Raw genomic sequence first — 25,555 nt, 5'->3', positions numbered from 1 at the left:
TAGACCTTAACAGAACTTAACAGACCTTAACAGACCTTTGTAGACCTTAACAGACCTTACTGGACCTTAACAGACCATTGTAGACCTTAAGAGACCTTACTGGACCTTAAAATACCTAACTAGACCTTAACAGACCTTGGTAGACCCTAACAGACCCTAGTAGACCTTAACAGACCTCGGTATACCTTAACAGACCTCAGTAGACCTTATCAGACCTAACTGGACCTTAACAGACCTTGGTAGAATTTAACAGACCTTACTGGACCTTAACAAACCTTGATAGACCTTAACAGACCTTAGTAGACCTTAGTAGACCGTAAAAGACCTAAGTAGACCTTAACAGACCTTTGTAGACCTTTGTAGACCTTTGTAGACCTTTGTAGACCTTTGTAGACCTTAACAGACCTTTGTAGATCTTAACAGACCTTATTGGACCTTAACAGACCTTGGTAGACCTTAACAGGCCTTACTGGACCTTAACAGACATTGGTAGACCTTAACAGACCTTACTGGACCTTAACAGACCTTGGTAGACCTTAACAGACCTTTGAAGACCTTAACAGACCTTACTGGATTATAACAGACCTTGGTAGATCTTAACAAACCTTGGTAGATCTTAACAGACCTTAGTAGACCTTAACAGACCTTAGTAGACCTTAACAGATCTTATTAGACCTTAACAGACCTTAGTAGACCTTAGTAGACTTTAACAGACCTAAGTAGACCTAAACAGACCTTAGTAGACCTTAACAGACCTTTGTAGACCTAAACAGACCTTACTGGACCTTAACAGACCTTGGTAGACCTTAACAGACCTTTGAAGACCTAAACAGACCTTACTGGACCTTAACAGACCCTGGTAGATCTTAACAGACCTTGGTAGATCCTAACATACCTTTGTAGACCTTAACAGACCTTACTGGACCTTAACAGACCTTGGTAGACCTTAACAGACCTTAGTAGACCTTAACAGACCTTTGTAGACCTTTAAAGACCTTACTGGACCTTAACATACCTTAGTAGACTTTAATAGACCTTGGTGGACATTAACAGACCTTAGTAGACCTTAACAGACCTTTGTAGACATTAACAGACCCTACTTGACCTAAACAGACCTTGGTAGACCTTAACAGACCTTACTGGACCTTAACGGACCTTGGTAGACCTTAACAGACCCTAGTAGACCCTAACAGACCTTACTGGTCCTTTACAGACCTTAACAGACCTTACTGGAACTTAACAGACTTTACTGGACCTTAACAGACCTTGGTAGACCTTAACAGACCCTACTGGACCTTAACAGACGTTGGTAGACCTTAACAGACCTTAAAATACCTTTGTAGACCTTAACAGACCTTTATAGACCTTAACAGACCTTTGTAGACCCTAACAGACCTTACTGGACCTTAACAGACCTTAGTAGACCTTAACAGACCTTACTGTAACTTAACAGACCTTACTGGACCTTAAAAGACATTGGTAGACCTTATCAGACCTCAGTAGACCTTATCAGACCTCAGTAGACCTTAACAGACCTAAGTGGACCTTAACAGACCTTTGTAGACCTTAACAGACCTTAGTAGACCTTAACAGACCATTGTAGACATTAACAGACCTTAATAGACCCTAATAGACCTTGGTAGACCTTAACAGATCTTATTAGACCTTAACAGACCTTAGTAGACCTTAGTAGACTTTAACAGACCTTAGTAGACCTTAACAGACCTTTGTAGACCTAAACAGACCTTACTGGACCTTAACAGACCTTGGTAGACCTTAACAGACCTTTGAAGACCTTAACAGACCTTACTGGACCTTAACAGACCTTGGTAGATCTTAACAGACCTTGGTAGATCCTAACAGACCTTTGTAGACCTTAACAGACCTTAATGGACTTTAACAGACCTTGATAGACCTTAACAGACCTTAGTAGACCTTAACAGACCTTTGTAGACCTTAAAAGACCTTACTGGACCTTAACATACCTTAGTAGACTTTAATAGACCTTGGTGGACATTAACAGACCTTAGTAGACCTTAACAGACCTTTGTAGACATTAACAGACCCTACTTGACCTAAACAGACCTTGGTAGACCTTAACAGACCTTACTGGACCCTAACGGACCTTGGTAGACCTTAACAGACCCTAGTAGACCCTAACAGACCTTACTGGACCTTAACAGAGGTTATTAGACCTTAACAGACCTTAAAATACCTTAACAGACCTTAGAAGACCTTAGAAGACCTTAGAAGACCTTAACAGACCTAACTGGACCTTAACAGACCTTAGTAGACCTTAACAGACCTTTGTAGAACTTTGTAGACCTTAACAGACCTTTGTAGATCTTAACAGGCCTTACTGGACCTTAACAGACCTTTTTTAGACCCTAACAGACCTTACTTGACCTTACCTGAAATTAACAAACCTTGATAGACCTTAACAGACCTTAACAGACCTTAGTAGACCTTAACAGACCTTAGTAGACCTTAACAGACTTTAGTAGACCTTACCCGACAATTGTAGACCTTAACAGCTCTTAGAAGACCTTAACAGACCTTTGTAGACGTTAACAGACCTTAGTAGACCTTAGTAGACCTTAACAGAACTTTGTAGACCTTAAAATACCTAACTGGACCTTAACAGACCTTGGTAGACCTTAACAGACCCTAGTAGACCTTAACAGACCTCGTTATACCTTAACAGACTTTTGTAGACCTTAACAGTCCTTACTGGACCTTAACATACCTTGGTAGACCTTAACAGACCTTAGTAGACCTTAACAGACTTTTGTAGACCTTAACAGTCCTTACTGGACCTTAACAGACCTTGGTAGACCTTAACAGACCTTACTGGACCATAACACCCCTTGATAGACCTTAACAGACCTTAGTAGACCTTAACAGACCTTAGTAGACCTTAACAGACCTTTGTAGACCTTAACAGACCTTTGTAGACCTTTGTAGACCTTTTTAGACCTTTGTAGACCTTTGTAGACCTTTGTAGACCTTAACATACCTTTGTAGATCTTAACAGAGCTTACTGGACCTTAACATACCTTGATAGACCTTAACAGACCTTTGTAGACCTTAACAGACCTTACTGGACCTTAACATAATTTGATAGACCTTAAGAGTCCTTTGTAGACCTTAACAGACCTTAATGGACCTTAACAGACCTTGGTAGACCTTATCAGACCTTAGTAGACCTTAGCACACCTTTGTAGACCTTAACAGACCTTACTGGACCTTAACAGACCTTGGAAGACCCTAACAGACCTTTGTAGATTTAACAGACCTTACTGAACCTTAACAGACCTTGGTAGACCTTAACAGACCTTAGTAGACCTTAACAGACCTTAGCAGACCTTAAAAGACCTTTGTAGATCTTAACAGACCTTACTGGACCTTAACAGACCTTTGTAAACCTTAACATACCTTAACAGACCTTAACAGACCTTGCTGGACCTTAACAGACCTTGGTAGACCTTAACAGACCTTAGTAGACCTTAACAGACATTTGTAGACCTTAACAGGCCTTACTGGACCCTAACAGACCTTTGTGATCCTTAACAGACCTTACTGGACCTTAACAGATCTTAGTAGACCTTAACAGACCTTAAAAGACCTTAACAGACCTTAGAAGACCATAGGAGACCTTAGAAGACCTTAACAGACCTAACTGGACCTTAACAGACCTTGGTAGACCTTAACAGACCTTACTGGACCTTAACAGACCTTAGTAGACCTTAACAGACCTTGGTAGACCTTAACAGACCTTACTGGACCTTAACAGACCTTGGTAGACCTTAACAGACCTTGGTAGACCTTAACAGACCTTGGTAGACCTTAACAGACCTTTGTAGACCTTTGTAGACCTTTGTAGACCTTAACATACCTTTGTAGATCTTAACAGGCCTTACTGGACCATAACAGACCTTTGTAGACCTTAACAGACCTTACTGGACCTTAACAGACCTTGGTAGACCTTAACAGACCTTAGTAGACCTTAACAGACCTTGGTAGACCTTAACAGACCTTGGTAGACCTTAACAGACCTTAGTAGACCTTAAGAGACCTTAAGAGACCATAGTAAACCTTTAACAGACCTTTGTAGACCTTAACAGACCTTAGTAGACCTTAACAGACCTTTGTGAACCTTAACAGACCTTTCTGGACCTTAACAGACCTTAGTTGACCTTAACAGACCTTAACAGACCTTAAAAGACCTTAACAGACCTTAGAAGACCTTAGAAAACCTTAACAGACCTAACTGGACCTTAAAAGACCTTGGTAGACCTTAACAGACCTTACTGGACCTTAACAGACCTTGGTAGACCTTAACAGACCTTAGTAGACCTTAACAGACATTTGTAAACCTTTGTAGACCTTAACAGACCTTTGTAGATCTTGACAGGCCTTACTGGACCTTAACAGACCTTTGTAGACCTTAACAGACCTTACTGGACCTTAACAGACCTTGGTAGACCTTAACAGAACTTAGTAGACCTTAACAGACCTTAACAAACCTTAGTAGACCTTAACAGATCCTTGTAGACCCTAACAGCTCTTAGTAGAGCTTAACAGAGCTTTATAGACCTGATCAGACCTTAGTAGACCTTAGTAGACCTTAACAGAACTTTGTAGACCTTAACAGACCTTAGTAGACCTTAACAGACCTTTGTGAACCTTATCAGACCTTACTGGACCTTAACAGAGGTTATTAGACCTTAACAGACCTTAAAATACCTTAACAGACCTTAGAAGACCTTAGAAGACCTTAGAAGACCTTAACAGACCTAACTGGACCTTAACAGACCTTAGTAGATCTTAACAGACCTTTGTAGAACTTTGTAGACCTTAACAGACCTTTGTAGATCTTAACAGGCCTTACTGGACCTTAACAGACCTTTTTTAGACCCTAACAGACCTTACTTGACCTTACCTGAAATTAACAAACCTTGATAGACCTTAACAGACCTTAACAGACCTTAGTAGACCTTAACAGACCTTAGTAGACCTTAACAGACTTTAGTAGACCTTACCCGACCCTTGTAGACCTTAACAGCTCTTAGAAGACCTTAACAGACCTTTGTAGACGTTAACAGACCTTAGTAGACCTTAGTAGACCTTAACAGAACTTTGTAGACCTTAAAATACCTAACTGGACCTTAACAGACCTTGGTAGACCTTAACAGACCCTAGTAGACCTTAACAGACCTCGTTATACCTTAACAGACTTTTGTAGACCTTAACAGTCCTTACTGGACCTTAACAGACCTTGGTAGACCTTAACAGACCTTAGTAGACCTTAACAGACTTTTGTAGACCTTAACAGTCCTTACTGGACCTTAACAGACCTTGGTATACCTTAACAGACCTTACTGGACCATAACACCCCTTGATAGACCTTAACAGACCTTAGTAGACCTTAACAGACCTTAGTAGACCTTTGTAGACCTTTGTAGACCTTTTTAGACCTTTGTAGACCTTTGTAGACCTTTGTAGACCTTAACATACCTTTGTAGATCTTAACAGAGCTTACTGGACCTTAACATACCTTGATAGACCTTAACAGACCTTTGTAGACCCTAACAGACCTTACTGGACCTTAACATAATTTGATAGACCTTAACAGTCCTTTGTAGACCTTAACAGACCTTAATGGACCTTAACAGACCTTGGTAGACCTTATCAGACCTTAGTAGACCTTAGCACACCTTTGTAGACCTTAACAGACCTTACTGGACCTTAACAGACCTTGGAAGACCCTAACAGACCTTTGTAGATTTAACAGACCTTACTGAACCTTAACAGACCTTGGTAGACCTTAACAGACCTTAGTAGACCTTAACAGACCTTAGCAGACCTTAAAAGACCTTTGTAGATCTTAACAGACCTTACTGGACCTTAACAGACCTTTGTAAACCTTAACATACCTTAACAGACCTTAACAGACCTTGCTGGATCTTAACAGACCTTGGTAGACCTTAACAGACCTTAGTAGACCTTAACAGACATTTGTAGACCTTAACAGGCCTTACTGGACCCTAACAGACCTTTGTGATCCTTAACAGACCTTACTGGACCTTAACAGATCTTAGTAGACCTTAACAGACCTTAAAAGACCTTAACAGACCTTAGAAGACCATAGGAGACCTTAGAAGACCTTAACAGACCTAACTGGACCTTAACAGACCTTGGTAGACCTTAACAGACCTTACTGGACCTTAACAGACCTTAGTAGACCTTAACAGACCTTGGTAGACCTTAACAGACCTTACTGGACCTTAACAGACCTTGGTAGACCTTAACAGACCTTGGTAGACCTTAACAGACCTTGGTAGACCTTAACAGACCTTTGTAGACCTTTGTAGACCTTTGTAGACCTTAACATACCTTTGTAGATCTTAACAGGCCTTACTGGACCATAACAGACCTTTGTAGACCTTAACAGACCTTACTGGACCTTAACAGACCTTGGTAGACCTTAACAGACCTTAGTAGACCTTAACAGACCTTGGTAGACCTTAACAGACCTTGGTAGACCTTAACAGACCTTAGTAGACCTTAAGAGACCTTAATAGACCATAGTAAACCTTTAACAGACCTTTGTAGACCTTAACAGACCTTAGTAGACCTTAACAGACCTTTGTGAACCTTAACAGACCTTTCTGGACCTTAACAGACCTTAGTTGACCTTAACAGACCTTAACAGACCTTAAAAGACCTTAACAGACCTTAGAAGACCTTAGAAAACCTTAACAGACCTAACTGAACCTTAACAGAACTTGGTAGACCTTAACAGACCTTTGTAGACCTTAACAGACATTTGTAGACCTTTGTAGACCTTAACAGACCTTTGTAGATCTTGACAGGCCTTACTGGACCTTAACAGACCTTTGTAGACCTTAACAGACCTTACTGGACCTTAACAGACCTTGGTAGACCTTAACAGAACTTAGTAGACCTTAACAGACCTTAACAAACCTTAGTAGACCTTAACAGATCCTTGTAGACCTTAACAGCTCTTAGTAGAGCTTAACAGACCTTTATAGACCTTATCAGACCTTAGTAGACCTTAGTAGACCTTAACAGAACTTTGTAGACCTTAACAGACCTTAGTAGACCTTAACAGACCTTTGTGAACCTTATCAGACCTTACTGGACCTTAACAGAGGTTATTAGACCTTAACAGACCTTAAAGTACCTTAACAGACCTTAGAAGACCTTAGAAGACCTTAGAAGACCTTAACAGACCTAACTGGACCTTAACAGACCTTAGTAGACCTTAACAGACCTTTGTAGAACTTTGTAGACCTTAACAGACCTTTGTAGATCTTAACAGGCCTTACTGGACCTTAACAGACCTTTTTTAGACCCTAACAGACCTTACTTGACCTTACCTGAAATTAACAAACCTTGATAGACCTTAACAGACCTTAACAGACCTTAGTAGACCTTAACAGACCTTAGTAGACCTTAACAGACTTTAGTAGACCTTACCCGACCCTTGTAGACCTTAACAGCTCTTAGAAGACCTTAACAGACCTTTGTAGACCTTAACAGACCTTAGTAGACCTTAGTAGACCTTAACAGAACTTTGTAGACCTTAAAATACCTAACTGGACCTTAACAGACCTTGGTAGACCTTAACAGACCCTAGTAGACCTTAACAGACCTTGTTATACCTTAACAGACTTTTGTAGACCTTAACAGTCCTTACTGGACCTTAACAGACCTTGGTAGACCTTAACATACCTTAATAGACCTTAACAGACTTTTGTAGACCTTAACAGTCCTTACTGGACCTTAACAGACCTTAGTAGACCTTAACAGACCTTAGTAGACCTTAACAGACCTTTGTAGACCTTAACAGACCTTTGTAGACCTTTGAAGACCTTTTTAGACCTTTGTAGACCTTTGTAGACCTTTGTAGACCTTAACATACCTTTGTAGATCTTAACAGAGCTTACTGGACCTTAACATACCTTGATAGACCTTAACAGACCTTTGTAGACCTTAACAGACCTTACTGGACCTTAACATAATTTGATAGACCTTAACAGTCCTTTGTAGACCTTAACAGACCTTAATGGACCTTAACAAACCTTGGTAGACCTTATCAGACCTTAGTAGACCTTATCACACCTTTGTAGACCTTAACAGACCTTACTGGACCTTAACAGACCTTGGAAGACCCTAACAGACCTTTGTAGATTTAACAGACCTTACTGAACCTTAACAGACCTTGGTAGACCTTAACAGACCTTAGTAGACCTTAACAGACCTTAGCAGACCTTAAAAGACCTTTGTAGACCTTAACAGACCTTACTGGACCTTAACAGACCTTTGTAAACCTTAACAGACCTTAACAGACCTTGCTGGACCTTAACAGACCTTGGTAGACCTTAACAGACCTTAGTAGACCTTAACAGACATTTGTAGACCTTAACAGGCCTTACTGGACCCTAACAGACCTTTGTGATCCTTAAAAGACCTTACTGGACCTTAACAGATCTTAGTAGACCTTAACAGACCTTAAAAGACCTTAACAGACCTTAGAAGACCATAGGAGACCTTAGAAGACCTTAACAGACCTAACTGCACCTTAACAGACCTTGGTAGACCTTAACAGACCTTACTGGACCTTAACAGACCTTGGTAGACCTTAACAGACCTTGGTAGACCTTAACAGACCTTACTGGACCTTAACAGACCTTGGTAGACCTTAACAGACCTTGGTAGACCTTATCAGACCTTGGTAGACCTAAACAGACCTTTGTAGACCTTTGTAGACCTTTGTAGACCTTAACATACCTTTGTAGATCTTAACAGGCCTTACTGGACCATAACAGACCTTTGTAGACCTTAACAGACCTTACTGGACCTTAACAGACCTTGGTAGACCTTAACAGACCTTAGTAGACCTTAACAGACCTTGGTAGACCTTAACAGACCTTGGTAGACCTTAACAGACCTTAGTAGACCTTAAGAGACCTTAAGAGACCATAGTAAACCTTTAACAGACCTTTGTAGACCTTAACAGACCTTAGTAGACCTTAACAGACCTTTGTGAACCTTAACAGACCTTTCTGGACCTTAACAGACCTTAGTTGACCTTAACAGACCTTAACAGACCTTAAAAGACCTTAACAGACCTTAGAAGACCTTAGAAGACCTTAGAAAACCTTAACAGACCTAACTGGACCTTAAAAGACCTTGGTAGACCTTAACAGACCTTACTGGACCTTAACAGACCTTGGTAGACCTTAACAGACCTTAGTAGACCTTAACAGACATTTGTAGACCTTTGTAGACCTTAACAGACCTTTGTAGATCTTGACAGGCCTTAGTAGACCTTAACAGACCCTTGTAGACCTTTGTAGACCTTAACAGACCTTAGTAGACCTTAACAGACCCTTGTAGACCTTAGTAAACCTTAACAGACCTTGGTAGACCTTAACATACCTTGGTAGACCTTAACGGACCTTTGTAGACCTTAACAGACCTTAGTAAACCTTAGTAGACCTTAACAGAACTTTGTAGACCTTAACAGAGCTAACTTGACCTTAACAGACCTTGGTAGACCTTAACAGGCCCTAGTAGACCTTAACAGACCTCGGAATACCTTAACAGACCTCAGCAGACCTTATCAGACCTTACAGGACCTTAACAGACCTTGGTAGACCTTAACAGACCTTGGTAGACCTTAACAGACCTTACTGGACCTTAACAGACCTTGGTAGACCTTAACAGAACTTACTGGACCTTAACAAACCTTGATAGACCTTAACAGAACTTAGTAGACCTTAACAGACCTTAGTAGACCTTTACAGACCTTAACAGACCTTTGTAGACCTTTGTAGACCTTTGTAGACCTTTGTAGACCTTTGTAGACCTTTGTAGACCTTAACAGACCTTACTGGACCTTAACAGACCTTTGTAGACCTTAACAGGCCTTACTGGACCTTAACAGACCTTGGTAGACCTTGACAGACCTTGGTAGACCTTAACAGACTTTTGAAGACCTTAACAGACCTTACTGGACCATAATAGACCTTGGTAGATCTTAACAGACCTTGGTAGATCTTAACAGACCTTAGTAGACCTTAACAGACCTTAGTAGACCTTAACAGACCTTAGTAGACCTTAACAGACCTTAACAGACCTAAACAGACCTTAGTAGACCTTAACAGACCTTAACAGACCTTATTAGACCTTAACAGACCTTAGTAGACCTTAGTAGACCTTAACAGACCTTACTGGACCTTAACAGACCTTGGTAGACCTTAACAGGCCTTACTGGACCTTAACAGACATTGGTAGACCTTAACAGACCTTACTGGACCTTAACAGACCTTGGTAGACCTTAACAGACCTTTGAAGACCTTAACAGACCTTACTGGACCATAACAGACCTTGGTAGATCTTAACAGACCTTGGTAGATCTTAACAGACCTTAGTAGACCTTAACAGATCTTATTAGACCTTAACAGACCTTAGTAGACCTTAGAAGACTTTAACAGACCATAGTAGACCTTAACAGACCTTTGTAGACCTTAACAGACCTTAGTAGACCTTGACAGACCTTGACAGACCTTGACAGACCTTTGTGAACCTTAACAGACCTTACTGGACCTTAAAAGACCTTAGTAGACCTTAACAGACCTTAAAAGACCTTAAAAGACCTTAGAAGACCTTAGAAGACCTTAGAAGACCTTAGAAGACCTTAGAAGACCTAACTGGACCTTAACAGACCTTGGTAGACCTTAACAGACCTTAGTAGACCTTACAAGACCTTGGTAGACCTAAACATACCTTAGTAGACCTTAACAGACCTTAGTAGACCTTAACAGACCCTTGTAGACCTTAGTAGACCTTAGTAGACCTTAACGGACCTTTGTAGACCTTAACAGACCTTAGTAAACCTTAGTAGACCTTAACAGAACTTTGTAGACCTTAACAGACCTAACTGGACCTTAACAGACCTTGGTAGACCTTAACAGGCCCTAGTAGACCTTATCAGACCTTACTGGACCTTAACAGACCTTGGAAGACCTTAACAGACCTTTGTAGACCTTAACAGACCTTACTGGACCTTAACAGACCTTGGTAGACCTTAACATAACTTACTGGACCTTAACAAACCTTGATAGACCTTAACAGAACTTAGTAGACCTTAACAGACCTTAGTAGACCTTAACAGACCTTAACAGACCTTTGTAGACCTTTGTAGACCTTTGTAGACCTTTGTAGACCTTACTGGACCTTAACAGACCTTGGTAGACCTTAACAGACCTTTGAAGACCTTAACAGACCTTACTGGACCATAACAGACCTTGGTAGATCTTAACAGACCTTGGTAGATCTTAACAGACCTTAGTAGACCTTAACAGACCTTAGTAGACCTTAGTAGACCTTAACAGACCTTAGTAGACCTAAACAGACCTTAGTAGACCTTAACAGACCTTTGTAGACCTAAACAGACCTTAATAGACCCTAATAGACCTTGGTAGACCTTACAGACCTTACTGGACCTTAACAGACCTTACTGGACCCTAACAGACCTTACTGGACCTTAAAAGACCTTGGTAGACCTTAACAGACCTTACTGGACCTTAACAGACCTTGGTAGACCTTAACAGACCTTAGTAGACCTTAACATACCTTGGAAGACCTTAACAGACCTTGGTAGACCTTAACAGACCTTGGTAGACCTTAACAGACCTTGGTGTACCTTAACAGACCTTAGTAGACCTTAACAGAACTTTGTAGACCTTAAAAGACCTTAATGGACCTTAAAAGACATTGGTAGACCTTAACAGACCTTACTGGACCTTAACAGACCATACTGGACCTTAAAAGACCTTGGTAGACATTAACAGACCTTTCTGGACCTTAACAGACTTTGGTAGACCTTAACAGACCTTACTGGACCTTAACAGACCTTGGTAGACCTTAACAGAGCTTAGAAGACCTTAACAGACATTTATAGACCTTAACAGACCTTGGTAGACCTTAACAGACCTTAACAGACCTTTGTAGACCTTAACAGACCTTACTGGAGCTTAACAGACCATTGTAGACCTTAAGAGACCTTACTGGACCTTAACAGACCTTACTGGACCTTAACAGACCTTTGGTAGACCTTAACAGACCTTTCTGGACCTAAACAGACCTTTGTGGACCTTAACAGACCTTAACAGACCTAAATAGACCTTGAAAGACCTTAGTAGACCTTAACAGACGTTACTGGACCTTAACAGACCTTTGTAGACCTTAACAGACCTTACTGGACCCTAACAGACCTTTGTAAACCCTAACAGACCTTAGTAGACCCTAACAGACCTTTGTAGACTTTAACAGACCCTACTGGACCTTATCAGACCTTGGTAGAACTTAACAGACATTACTGGACCTTAACAGACCTTGGTAGACCTTAACAGAGCTTAGAAGACCTTAACAGACATTTGTAGACCTTAACAGACCTTGATAGACCTTAACAGACCTTAAAAGACCTTTGTAGACATTAACAGACCTTACTGGACCTTAACAGACCATTGTAGACCTTAAGAGACCTTACTGGACCTTAACAGACCTTACTGGACCTTAAAAGACCTTGGTGGACCTTAACAGACCTTAGTAGACTTTAACAGACCTTTGTGGACCTTAACAGACCTTACTGGACCTTAACAGACCTTGGTGGACCTTAACAGACCTTATTAGACTTTAACAGACCTTGGTAGACCTTAACAGACCTTGGTAGACCTTAACAGACCTTGGTAGACCTTAACAGACCTTGGTGTACCTTAACAGACCTTAGTAGACCTTAACAGACCTTTGTAGACCTTAACAGACCTTAATGGACCTTAACAGACCTTAATGGACCTTAAAAGACATTGGTAGACCTTAACAAACCTTACTGGACCTTAACAGACCTTACTGGACCTTAACAGACCTTGGTAGACCTTAACAGACCGTACTGGACCTTAAAAGACCTTGGTTGACCTTAACAGACCTTGGTAGACCTTAACAGACCTTGGTAGACCTTAACAGACCTTGGTAGACCTTAATAGACCTCACTGGACCTTAACAGACCTTGGAAGACCTTAACAGACTTTAGTAGACCTTAACAGACCTTTGTAGACCTTAACATACCTTTGTAGACCTTAACAGACCTTAACAGACCTTAACAGACCCTGGTAGACCTTAACAGACCTTTGTAGACATTAACAGACCTTACTGGACCTTAACAGACCTTGGTAGACCTTAACAGACCTTACTGGACCTTAACAGACCTTGGTAGACCTAAAAAGACCTTTGTAGACCTTAACAAACCTTAACAGACCTAAGTAGACCTTGAAAGACCTTAGTAGACCTTAACAGACGGTACTGGACCTTAACAGACCTTTGTAGAACTTAACAGACCTTACTGGACCCTAACAGACCTTTGTAAACCCTAACAGACCTTAGTAGACCTTAACAGACCTTTGTAGACTTTAACAGACCTTACTGGACCTTATCAGACCTTGGTAGAACTTAACAGACATTACTGGACCTTAACAGACCTTGGTAGACCTTAACAGAGCTTAGAAGACCTTAACAGACATTTGTAGACCTTAACAGACCTTGGTAGACCTTAACAGACCTTAACAGACCTTAACAGACCTTTGTAGACCTTAACAGACCTTACTGGACCTTAACAGACCATTGTAGACCTTAAGAGACCTTACTGGACCTTAAAAGACCTTACTGGACCTTAACAGACCTTGGTAGACCCTAACAGACCTTTCTGGACCTTAACAGACCTTGGTGGACCTTAACAGACCTTAGTAGACTTTAACAGACCTTTGTGGACCTTAACAGACCTTGGTAGACCTTAACAGACCTTGGTAGACCTTAACAGACCTTGGTGTACCTTAACAGACCTTAGTAGACTTTAACAGACCTTGGTAGACATTAACAGACCTTAATGGACCTTAACAGACCTTAGTAGACTTTAACAGACCTTGGTGGACCTTAACAGACCTTAGTAGACTTTAACAGACCTTGGTGGAACTTAACAGACCTTAGTAGACTTTAACAGACCTTCGTAGACTTTAACAGACCTTAGTGGACCTTAACAGACTTTAATGGACCTTAAAAGACATTGGTAGACCTTAACAAACCTTACTGGACCTTAACAGACCTTACTGGACCTTAACAGACCTTGGTAGACCTTAACAGACGGTACTGGACCTTAAAAGACCTTGGTTGACCTTAACAGACCTTGGTAGACCTTAACAGACCTTGGTAGACCTTAACAGACCTTGGTAGACCTTAATAGACCTCACTGGAATTTAACAGACCTTGGTAGACCTTAACAGACTTTAGTAGACCTTAACAGACCTTTTTAGACCTTAACAGACCTTTGTAGACCTTAACAGACCTTAACAGACTTTAGTAGACCTTAACAGACCTTTTTAGACCTTAACAGACCTTTGTAGACCTTAACAGACCTTAACAGACCCTGGTAGACCTTAACAAACCTTACTGGACCTTAACAGACCTTACTGGACCTTAAAAGACCTTGGTTGACCTTAACAGACCTTGGTAGACCTTAACAGACCTTGGTAGACCTTAACAGACCTTGGTAGACCTTAGTAGACCTCACTGGACCTTAACAGACCTTGGAATACCTTAACAGACCTTACTGGACCTTAAAAGACTTTGGTAGACCTTAACAGACCTTGGTAGACCTTAACAGACCTTTGTAGACCTTTACAGACCTTTACAGACCTTACTGGACCTTAACAGACCTTAACAGACCTTACTGGACCTTAACAGACCTTGTTAGACCTTTACAGACCTTAGTAGACTTTAACAGACCTTTGTGGACCTTAACAAACCTTACTGGACCTTAACAGAACTTGGTTTTACCTTAACAGACCTTAGTAGACTTTAACAGACCTTTGTGGACCTTAACAGACCTTCCTGGACCTTAACAGACCTTGGTAGACCTTAATAGACCTCATTGGACCTTAACAAACCTTAGTAGACCTTAACAGATTTTTGTAGACCTTAACAGACCTTAACAGACCTTGGTAGACCTAAACAGACCTTTGTAGAACTTAACAGACCTTACTGGACCTTAACAGACCTTGGTAGACCTTAACAGACCATTGTAGACCTTAACAGACCTTAATGGACCTTAACAGACCTTTTTAGACCTTACCAGATTTTTGTAGACCTTAACAGACCTTGGTAGACCCTAACAGACATTACTGGACCATAACAGACCTTGGTAGACCATAACAGACCTTTGTAGACCTTAACAGACCTTACTGGACCTTAACAGACCTTTGTAGACCCTAACAGACCTTGGTAGACCTTAACAGACCTTAGTAGACCTTAACAAACATTGTAAGACCTTAAAAGACCTTAGTAGACCTTAACAGACCTTTGTAGACCTTAACAGACCTTACTGGACCTTAACAGACCTTTGTAGACCTTAACAGACCTTACTGGACCCTAACAGACCTTTGTAAACCCTAACAGACCTTAGTAGACCTTAACAGACCTTTGTAGACTTTAACAGACCTTACTGGACCTTATCAGACCTTGGTAGAACTTAACAGACATTACTGGACCTTAACAGACCTTGGTAGACCTTAACAGAGCTTAGAAGACCTTAACAGACATTTGTAGACCTTAACAGACCTTGGTAGACCTTAACAGAACTTAACAGACCTTAACAGACCTTTGTAGACCTTAACAGACCTTACTGGACCTTAACAGACCATTGTAGACCTTAAGAGACCTTACTGGACCTTAAAAGACCTTACTGGACCTTAACAGACCTTGGTAGACCTTAACAGACCTTTCTGGACCTTAACAGACCTTGGTGGACCTTAACAGACCTTAGTAGACTTTAACAGACCTTTGTGGACCTTAACAGACCTTACTGGACCTTAACAGACCTTGGTGGACCTTAACAGACCTTATTAGACTTTAACAGACCTTGGTAGACCTTAACAGACCTTGGTAGACCTTAACAGACCTTGGTAGACCTTAACAGACCTTGGTGTACCTTAACAGACCTTAGTAGACCTTAACAGACCTTTGTAGACCTTAACAGACCTTAGTAGACTTTAACAGACCTTGGTGGAACTTAACAGACCTTAGAAGACTTTAACAGACCTTTGTAGACCTTAACAGACCTTACTAGACCTTAACAGACCTTAATGGACCTTAACAGACATTGGTAGACCTTAACAAACCTTACTGGACCTTAACAGACCCTACTGGATCTTAACAGACCTTGGTAGACCTTAACAGACCGTACTGGACCTTAAAAGACCTTGGTTGACCTTAACAGACCTTGGTAGAACTTAACAGACCTTGGTAGACCTTAACAGACCTTGGTAGACCTTAACAGACCTTGGTAGACCTTAATAGACCTCACTGGACCTTAACAGACCTTGGTAGACCTTAACAGACTTTAGTAGACCTTAACAGACCTTTGTAGACCTTAACAGACCTTTGTAGACCTTAACAGACCTTAACAGACCCTGGTAGACCTTAACAGACCTTTGTAGACATTAACAGACCTTACTGGACCTTAAAAGACCTTGGTAGACCTTAACAGACCTTAACAGTCCTTGGTAGACCTTAACAGACCTTTGTAGACCTTAACAGACCTTACTGGACGTTAACAGACCTTAACAGACCTTACTGAACCTTAACAGACCTTGTTAGACCTTTACAGACCTTAGTAGACTTTAACAGACCTTTGTGGACCTTAACAGACCTTCCTGGACCTTAACAGACCTTGGTAGACCTTAATAGACCTCATTGGACCTTAACAGACCTTAGTAGACCTTAACAGATTTTTGTAGACCTTAACAGACCTTAACAGTTCTTGGTAGACCTAAACAGACCTTTGTAGAACTTAACAGACCTTACTGGACCTTAACAGACCTTGGTAGACCTTAACAAACCATTGTAGACCTTAACAGACCTTAATGGACCTTAACAGACCTTTTTAGACCTTACCAGATTTTTGTAGACCTTAACAGACCTTGATAGACCTTATCAGACATTACTGGACCATAACAGACCTTGGTAGACCATAACAGACCTTTGTAGACCTTAACAGACCTTACTGGACCTTTACAGACCTTTGTAGACCCTAACAGACCTTAGTAGACCTTAACAGACCTTTGTAGACTTTAACAAACATTGGAAGACCTTAAAAGACCTTAGTAGACCTTAACAGACCTTTGTAGACCTTAACAGACCTTACTGGACCTTAACAGACCTTGGTAGACCTTAATAGACCTTAGTAGACTTTAACAGACCTTGGTGGACATTAACAAACCTTATAAGACCTTAACAGACCTTTGTAGACCTTAACAGACCTTACTTGACCTAAACAGACCTTTTTAGACCTTAAAAGACCTTACTGCACCTTAACAGACCTTAGTAGACCCTAACAGACCTTACTGGACCTTAACAGACCTTGGTAGATCTTAACAGACCTTGGTAGATCTTAACATACCTTAGTAGACCTTAACAGACCTTAACAGACCTTAGTAGACCTTAACAGACCTTATTAGACCTTAACAGACCTTATTAGACCTTAAAAGACTTTAACAGACCTTAGTAGACTTTAACAGACCTGAGTAGACCTAAACAGACCTTAGTAGACCTTAACAGACCTTTGTAGACCTAAACAGACCTTACTGGACCTTAACAGACCTTGGTAGATCTTAACAGACCTTGGTAGATCTTAACAGACCTTTGTAGACCTTAACAGACCTTACTGGACCTTTACAGACCTTGGTAGACCTTAACAGACCTTAGTAGACCTTAACAGACCTTTGTAGACCTTAACAGACCTTACTGGACATTAACAGACCTTAGTAGACTTTAATAGACCTTGGTGGGCATTAACAGACCTTGGTAGACCTTAACAGACCTTGGTAGACCTTAACAGACCTTGATAGACCTCACTGGACCTTAACAGACCTTGGTAGACCTTAACAGACTTAGACTTTAGTAGACCTTAACAGACCTTTGTAGACCTTAACAGACCTTTGTAGACCTTAACAGACCTTAACAGACCCTGGTAGACCTTAACAGACCTTTGTAGACATTAACAGACCTTACTGGACCTTAAAAGACCTTGGTAGACCTTAACAGACCTTAACAGTCCTTGGTAGACCTTAACAGACCTTTGTAGACCTTAACAGACCTTACTGGACCTTAACAGACCTTAACAGACCTTACTGAACCTTAACAGACCTTGTTAGACCTTTACAGACCTTAGTAGACTTTAACAGACCTTTGTGGACCTTAACAGACCTTCCTGGACCTTAACAGACCTTGGTAGACCTTAATAGACCTCATTGGACCTTAACAGACCTTAGTAGACTTTAACAGATTTTTGTAGACCTTAACAGACCTTAACAGACCTTGGTAGACCTAAACAGACCTTTGTAGAACTTAACAGACCTTACTGGACCTTAACAGACCTTGGTAGACCTTAACAAACCATTGTAGACCTTAACAGACCTTAATGGACCTTAACAGACCTTTTTAGACCTTACCAGATTTTTGTAGACCTTAACAGACCTTGATAGACCTTATCAGACATTACTGGACCATAACAGACCTTGGTAGACCATAACAGACCTTTGTAGACCTTAACAGACCTTACTGGACCTTTACAGACCTTTGTAGACCCTAACAGACCTTGGTAGACCTTAACAGACCTTAGTAGACCTTAACAAACATTGGAAGACCTTAAAAGACCTTAGTAGACCTTAACAGACCTTTGTAGACCTTAACAGACCTTACTGGACCTTAACAGACCTTGGTAGACCTTAACAGACCTTATTATACTTTAACAGACCTTGGTGGACATTAACAAACCTTATAAGACCTTAACAGACCTTTGTAGACCTTAACAGACCTTACTTGACCTAAACAGACCTTTTTAGACCTTAAAAGACCTTACTGCACCTTAACAGACCTTAGTAGACCCTAACAGACCTTACTGGACCTTAACAGACCTTGGTAGATCTTAACAGACCTTGGTAGATCTTAACATACCTTAGTAGACCTTAACAGACCTTAACAGACCTTAGTAGACCTTAACAGACCTTATTAGACCTTAACAGACCTTATTAGACCTTAAAAGACTTTAACAGACCTTAGTAGACTTTAACAGACCTGAGTAGACCTAAACAGACCTTATTAGACCTTAACAGACCTTTGTAGACCTAAACAGACCTTACTGGACCTTAACAGACCTTGGTAGATCTTAACAGACCTTGGTAGATCTTAACAGACCTTTGTAGACCTTAACAGACCTTACTGGACCTTTACAGACCTTGGTAGACCTTAACAGACCTTAGTAGACCTTAACAGACCTTTGTAGACCTTAACAGACCTTACTGGACATTAACAGACCTTAGTAGACTTTAATAGACCTTGGTGGGCATTAACAGACCTTAGTAGACCTTAACAGACCTTTGTGAACCTTTACAGACCCTACTTGACCTAAACAGACCTTGGTAGACCTAAACAGACCTTACTGGACCTTAACGGATCCTGGTAGACCTTAACAGACCCTAGTAGACCCTAACAGACCTTACTGGACCTTAACAGACCTTACTGGAACTTAACAGACTTTACTGGACCTTAACAGACCTTGGTAGACTTTAACAGACCCTAGTGGACCTTAACAGACGTTGGTAGACCTTAACAGACCTTAATAGACCTTTGTAGACCTTAACAGACCTTTATAGAACTTAACAGACCTTTGTAGACCCTAACAGACCTTACTGGACCCTAACAGACCTTACTGGACCTTAAAAGACCTTGGTAGACCTTAACAGACCTTAGTAGACCTTAACAGACCTTTGTAGACCTTAACAGACCCTACTTGACCTAATCAGAAATTGTTAGACCTTAACAGACCTTACTGGACCTTAACAGACCTTACTGGAACTTAACAGACTTTACTGGACCTTAACAGACCTTGGTAGACCTTAACAGACCCTACTGGACCTTAACAGACGTTGGTAGACCTTAACAGACCTTAATAGACCTTAACAGACCTTTATAGACCTTAACAGACCTTTGTAGACCCTAACAGACCTTACTGGACCTTAACATACCTTAGTAGACCTTAACAGACCTTACTGGAACTTAACAGACCTTACTGGACCTTAAAAGACAGTGGTAGACCTTAACAGACCTTACTGGACCTTAACAGACCTTGGAAGACCTTTACAGACCCTAGTAGACCTTAACAGACCTCAGTAGACCTTACAGACCTAAGTGGACCTTAACAGACCTTTGTAGACCTTAACAGACCTTAGTAGAACTTAACAGACCATTGTAGACATTAACAGACCTTAGTAGACCTTAATAGACCTTGGTAGACCTTAACAAACCTTAATGGACCTTAACAGACCTTACTGGACCCTAACAGACCTTACTGGACCCTAACAGACCTTACTGGACCTAAAAAGACCTTGGTAGACCTTAACAGACCTTAGTAGACCTTAACAGACCTTTGTAGACCTTAACAGACCCTACTTGACCTTATCAGAAATTGTTAGACCTTAACAAACCTTACTGGACCTTAACAGACCTAACTGGAACTTAACAGACTTTACTGGACCTTAACAGACCTTGGTAGACCTTAACAGACCCTACTGGACCTTAACAGACGTTGGTAGACCTTAACAGACCTTAATAGACCTTAACAGACCTTTATAGACCTTAACAGACCTTTGTAGACCCTAACAGACCTTACTGGACCTTAACATACCTTAGTAGACCTTAACAGACCTTACTGGAACTTAACAGACCTTACTGGACCTTAAAAGACAGTGGTAGACCTTAACAGACCTTACTGGACCTTAACAGACCTTGGTAGACCTTTACAGACCCTAGTAGACCTTAACAGACCTCAGTAGACCTTACAGACCTAAGTGGACCTTAACAGACCTTTGTAGACCTTAACAGACCTTAGTAGAACTTAATAGACCATTGTAGACATTAACAGACCTTAGAAGACCTTAATAGACCTTGGTAGACCTTAACAGACCTTAATGGACCTTAACAGACCTTACTGGACCCTAACAGACCTTACTGGACCCTAACAGACCTTACTGGACCTTAAAAGACCTTGGTAGACCTTAACAGACCTTACTGGACCTTAACAGACCTTGGTAGACCTTAACAGACCTTAGTAGACCTTATCAGACCTTGGTAGACCTTAACAGACCTTTGTAGACCTAAACAAACCTTAATGGACCTTAAAATACATTAGTAGACCTTATCAGACCTTACTTGACCTTAACAGACCATAATGGACCTTAACAGACCTTGGTAGACAATAACAGACCCTACTGGACCTTAACAGACCTTGGTACACCTTAACAGACCTTACTGGACCTTAACAGACCTTACTGGACCTTAACAGACCTTGGTAGACCTTAACAGACCTTATTAATCCTTAACAGACCTTTGTAGACCTTAACAGACCTTGGTAGAGCTTAACAGACCTTTGTAGACCTTAATAGACCTTACTGGAGCTTAACAGACCTTGGTAGACCTTGGTAGACCTTAACAGAACTTACTGGACCTTAACAGACCTTGGTAGACCTTAACAGACCTTGGTAGACCTTAACATACATTACTGGACCTTAACAGACCCTGGTAGACCTTAACAGACCTTACTGGACCTTAACAGATTTTGGTAGACCTTAACAGACCTTAGTAGACTTTAGCAGACCTTTGTGGACCTTAACAGACCTTACTGGACCTTAAAAGACCTTGGTAGACCTTAACAGACCTTAGTAGACCTTAACAGACCTTAATAGACCTTAACAGACCTTGGTAGACCTTAATAGACCTCACTGGACCTTAACAGACCTTGGTAGACCTTAACAGACCTTAGTAGACCTTAACAGACCTTTGTAGACCTTAACAGACCTTGGTAGACCTTAAAAGACCTTTGTAGACCTTAACAGACTCTACTGGACCTTAACAGACCTTGGTAGACCTTAACAGACCTTGGTAGACCTTAACAGACCTTGGTAGACCTTAACAGACCTTAACAGAACTTAGTAGACCTTAACAGACCTTAGTAGACCTTTACAGACCTTAACAGACCTTTGTAGACCTTTGTAGACCTTTGTAGACCTTTGTAGACCTTTGTAGACCTTAACAGACCTTACTGGACCTTAACAGACCTTTGTAGACCTTAACAGGCCTTACTGGACCTTAACAGACCTTGGTAGACCTTGACAGACCTTGGTATACCTTAACAGACCTTGGTAGACCTTAACAGACCTTAGTAGACCTTACCAGACCTTGGTAGACCTAAACATACCTTAGTAGACCTTAACAGACCTTAGTAGACCTTAACAGACCCTTGTAGACCTTAGTAGACCTTAACAGACCTTTGTAGACCTTAACAGACCTTAGTAAACCTTAGTAGACCTTAACAGAACTTTGTAGACCTTAACAGACCATTGTAGACCTTAGAAGACCTTAGAAGACCTTAACAGACCTAACTGGACCTTAACAGACCTTGGTAGACCTTAACAGGCCCTAGTAGACCTTAACAGACCTCGGTATACCTTAACAGACCTCAGTAGACCTTATCAGACCTTACTGGACCTTAACAGACCTTGGAAGACCTTAACAGACCTTTGTAGACCTTAACAGACCTTACTGGACCTTAACAGACCTTGGTAGACCTTAACAGAACTTACTGGACCTTAACAAACCTTGATAGACCTTAACAGAACTTAGTAGACCTTAACAGACCTTAGTAGAACTTAACAGACCTTTGTAGACCTTTGTAGACCTTTGTAGACCATTGTAGACCTTTGTAGACCTTAACAGACCTTACTGGACCTTAACAGACCTTGGTAGACCTTAACAGACCTTTGAAGACCTTAACAGACCTTACTGGACCATAACAGACCTTGGAAGATCTTAACAGACCTTGGTAGATCTTAACAGACCTTAGTAGACCTTAACAGACCTTACTAGACCTTAACAGACCTTAGTAGACCTTATCAGACCTTTTAGACCTTAACAGACCTTAGCAGACCTTAACAGACCTTAGTAGACCTAAACAGACCTTAGTAGACCTTAACAGACCTTTGTAGACCTAAACAGACCTTAATAGACCCTAATAGACCTTTGTAGACCTTACAGACCTTACTGGACCTTAACAGACCTTACTGGACCCTAACAGACCTTACTGGACCTTAAAAGACCTTGGTAGACCTTAACAGACCTTACTGGACCTTAACAGACCTTGGTAGACCTTAACAGACCTTAGTAGACCTTAACATACCTTGGAAGACCTTAACAGACCTTGGTAGACCTTAACAGACCTTGGTAGACCTTAACAGACCTTGGTGTACCTTAACAGGCCTTAGTAGACCTTAACAGACCTTTGTAGACCTTAAAAGACCTTAATGAACCTTAAAAGACATTGGTAGACCTTAACAGACCTTACTGGACCCTAAAAGACCTTGGTAGACATTAACAAACCTTTCTGGACCTTAACAGACTTTGGTAGACCTTAACAGACCTTACTGGACCTTAACAGACCTTGGTAGACCTTAACAGAGCTTAGAAGACCTTAACAGACATTTGTAGACCTTAACAGACCTTGGTAGACCTTAACAGACCTTAACAGACCTTTGTAGACCTTAACAGACCTTACTGGAGCTTAACAGACCATTGTAGACCTTAAGAGACCTTACTGGACCTTAACAGACCTTACTGGACCTTAACAGACCTTGGTAGACCTTAACAGACCTTTCTGGACCTTAACAGACCTTGGTGGACCTTAACAGACCTTAGTAGACTTTAACAGACCTTTGTGGACCTTAACAGACCTTACTGGACCTTAACAGACCTTGGTGGACCTTAACAGACCTTATTAGACTTTAACAGACCTTAGTAGACCTTAACAGACCTTGGTAGACTTTAACAGACCTTGGTAGACCTTAAAATACCTTGGTGTACCTTAACAGACCTTAGTAGACCTTAACAGACCTTAACAGACCTTTGTAGACCTTAACAGACCTTAATGGACCTTAACAGACCTTAGTAGACTTTAACAGACCTTGGTGGACCTTAACAGACCTTAGTAGACTTTAACAGACCTTTCGTGGAACTTAACAGACCTTAGTAGACTTTAACAGACCTTCGTAGACCTTAACAGACCTTAGTATACCTTAACAGACCTTAATAGACCTTAAAAGACATTGGTAGACCTTAACAAACCTTAATGGACCTTAACAGACCTTACTGGACCTTAACAGACCTTGGTAGACCTTAACAGACCGTACTGGACCTTAAAAGACCTTGGTTGACCTTAACAGACCTTGGTAGACCTTAACAGACCTTGGTAGACCTTAATAGACCTCACTGGACCTTAACAGACCTTGGTAGACCTTAACAGACTTTAGTAGACCTTAACAGACCTTTGTAGACCTTAACAGACCTTTGTAGACCTTTGTAGACCTTAACAGACCTTAACAGACCCTGGTAGACCTTAACAGACCTTTGTAGACATTAACAGACCTTACTGGACCTTAAAAGACCTTGGTAGACCTTAACAGACCTTAACAGACCTTGGTAGACCTTAACAGACCTTTGTAGACCTTAACAGACCTTACTGGACCTTAACAGACCTTAACAGACCTTAACAGACCTTACTGGACCTTAACAGACCTTGTTAGACCTTTACAGACCTTAGTAGACTTTAACAGACCTTTGTGGACCTTAACAAACCTTACTGGACCTTAACAGAACTTGGTTTTACCTTAACAGACCTTAGTAGACTTTAACAGACCTTTGTGGACCTTAACAGACCTTCCTGGACCTTAACATAACTTGGTAGACCTTAATAGACCTCATTGGACCTTAACAGACCTTAGTAGACCCTAACAGACCTTTGTAGACCTTAACAGACCTTGGTAGACCTAAACAGACCTTTGTAGAACTTAACAGACCTTACTGGACCTTAACAGACCTTGGTAGACCTTAACAGACCTTACTGGACCTTAACAGACCTTGGTAGACCTAAACAGACCTTTGTAGAACTTAACAGACCTTACTGGACCTTAACAGACCTTTGTAGACCTTAACAAACCTTAACAGACCTTAACAGACCTAAGCAGACCTTGAAAGACCTTAGTAGACCTTAACAGACGTTACTGGACCTTAACAGACCTTTGTAGACGTTAACAGACCTTACTGGACCCTAACAGACCTTTGTAAACCCTAACAGACCTTAGTAGACCTTAACAGACCTTTGTAGACCTTAACAGACCTTACTGGACCTTAACAGACCTTGGTAGACCTTAACAGACCTTAGTAGACTTTAACAGACCTTGGTTGACCTTAACAGACCTTGGTAGACTTTAACAGACCTTGGTGGAACTTAACAGACCTTAGTAGACTTTAACAGACCTTCGTAGACCTTAACAGACCTAAGTAGACCTTAACAGACCTTAATGGACCT

This window comes from Trichomycterus rosablanca, chromosome 19 (assembly GCF_030014385.1).
Source record: "Trichomycterus rosablanca isolate fTriRos1 chromosome 19, fTriRos1.hap1, whole genome shotgun sequence".
In the NCBI taxonomy this organism is placed as follows: domain Eukaryota; kingdom Metazoa; phylum Chordata; class Actinopteri; order Siluriformes; family Trichomycteridae; genus Trichomycterus; species Trichomycterus rosablanca.
Note: the sequence above shows the minus strand (reverse complement) of the source record.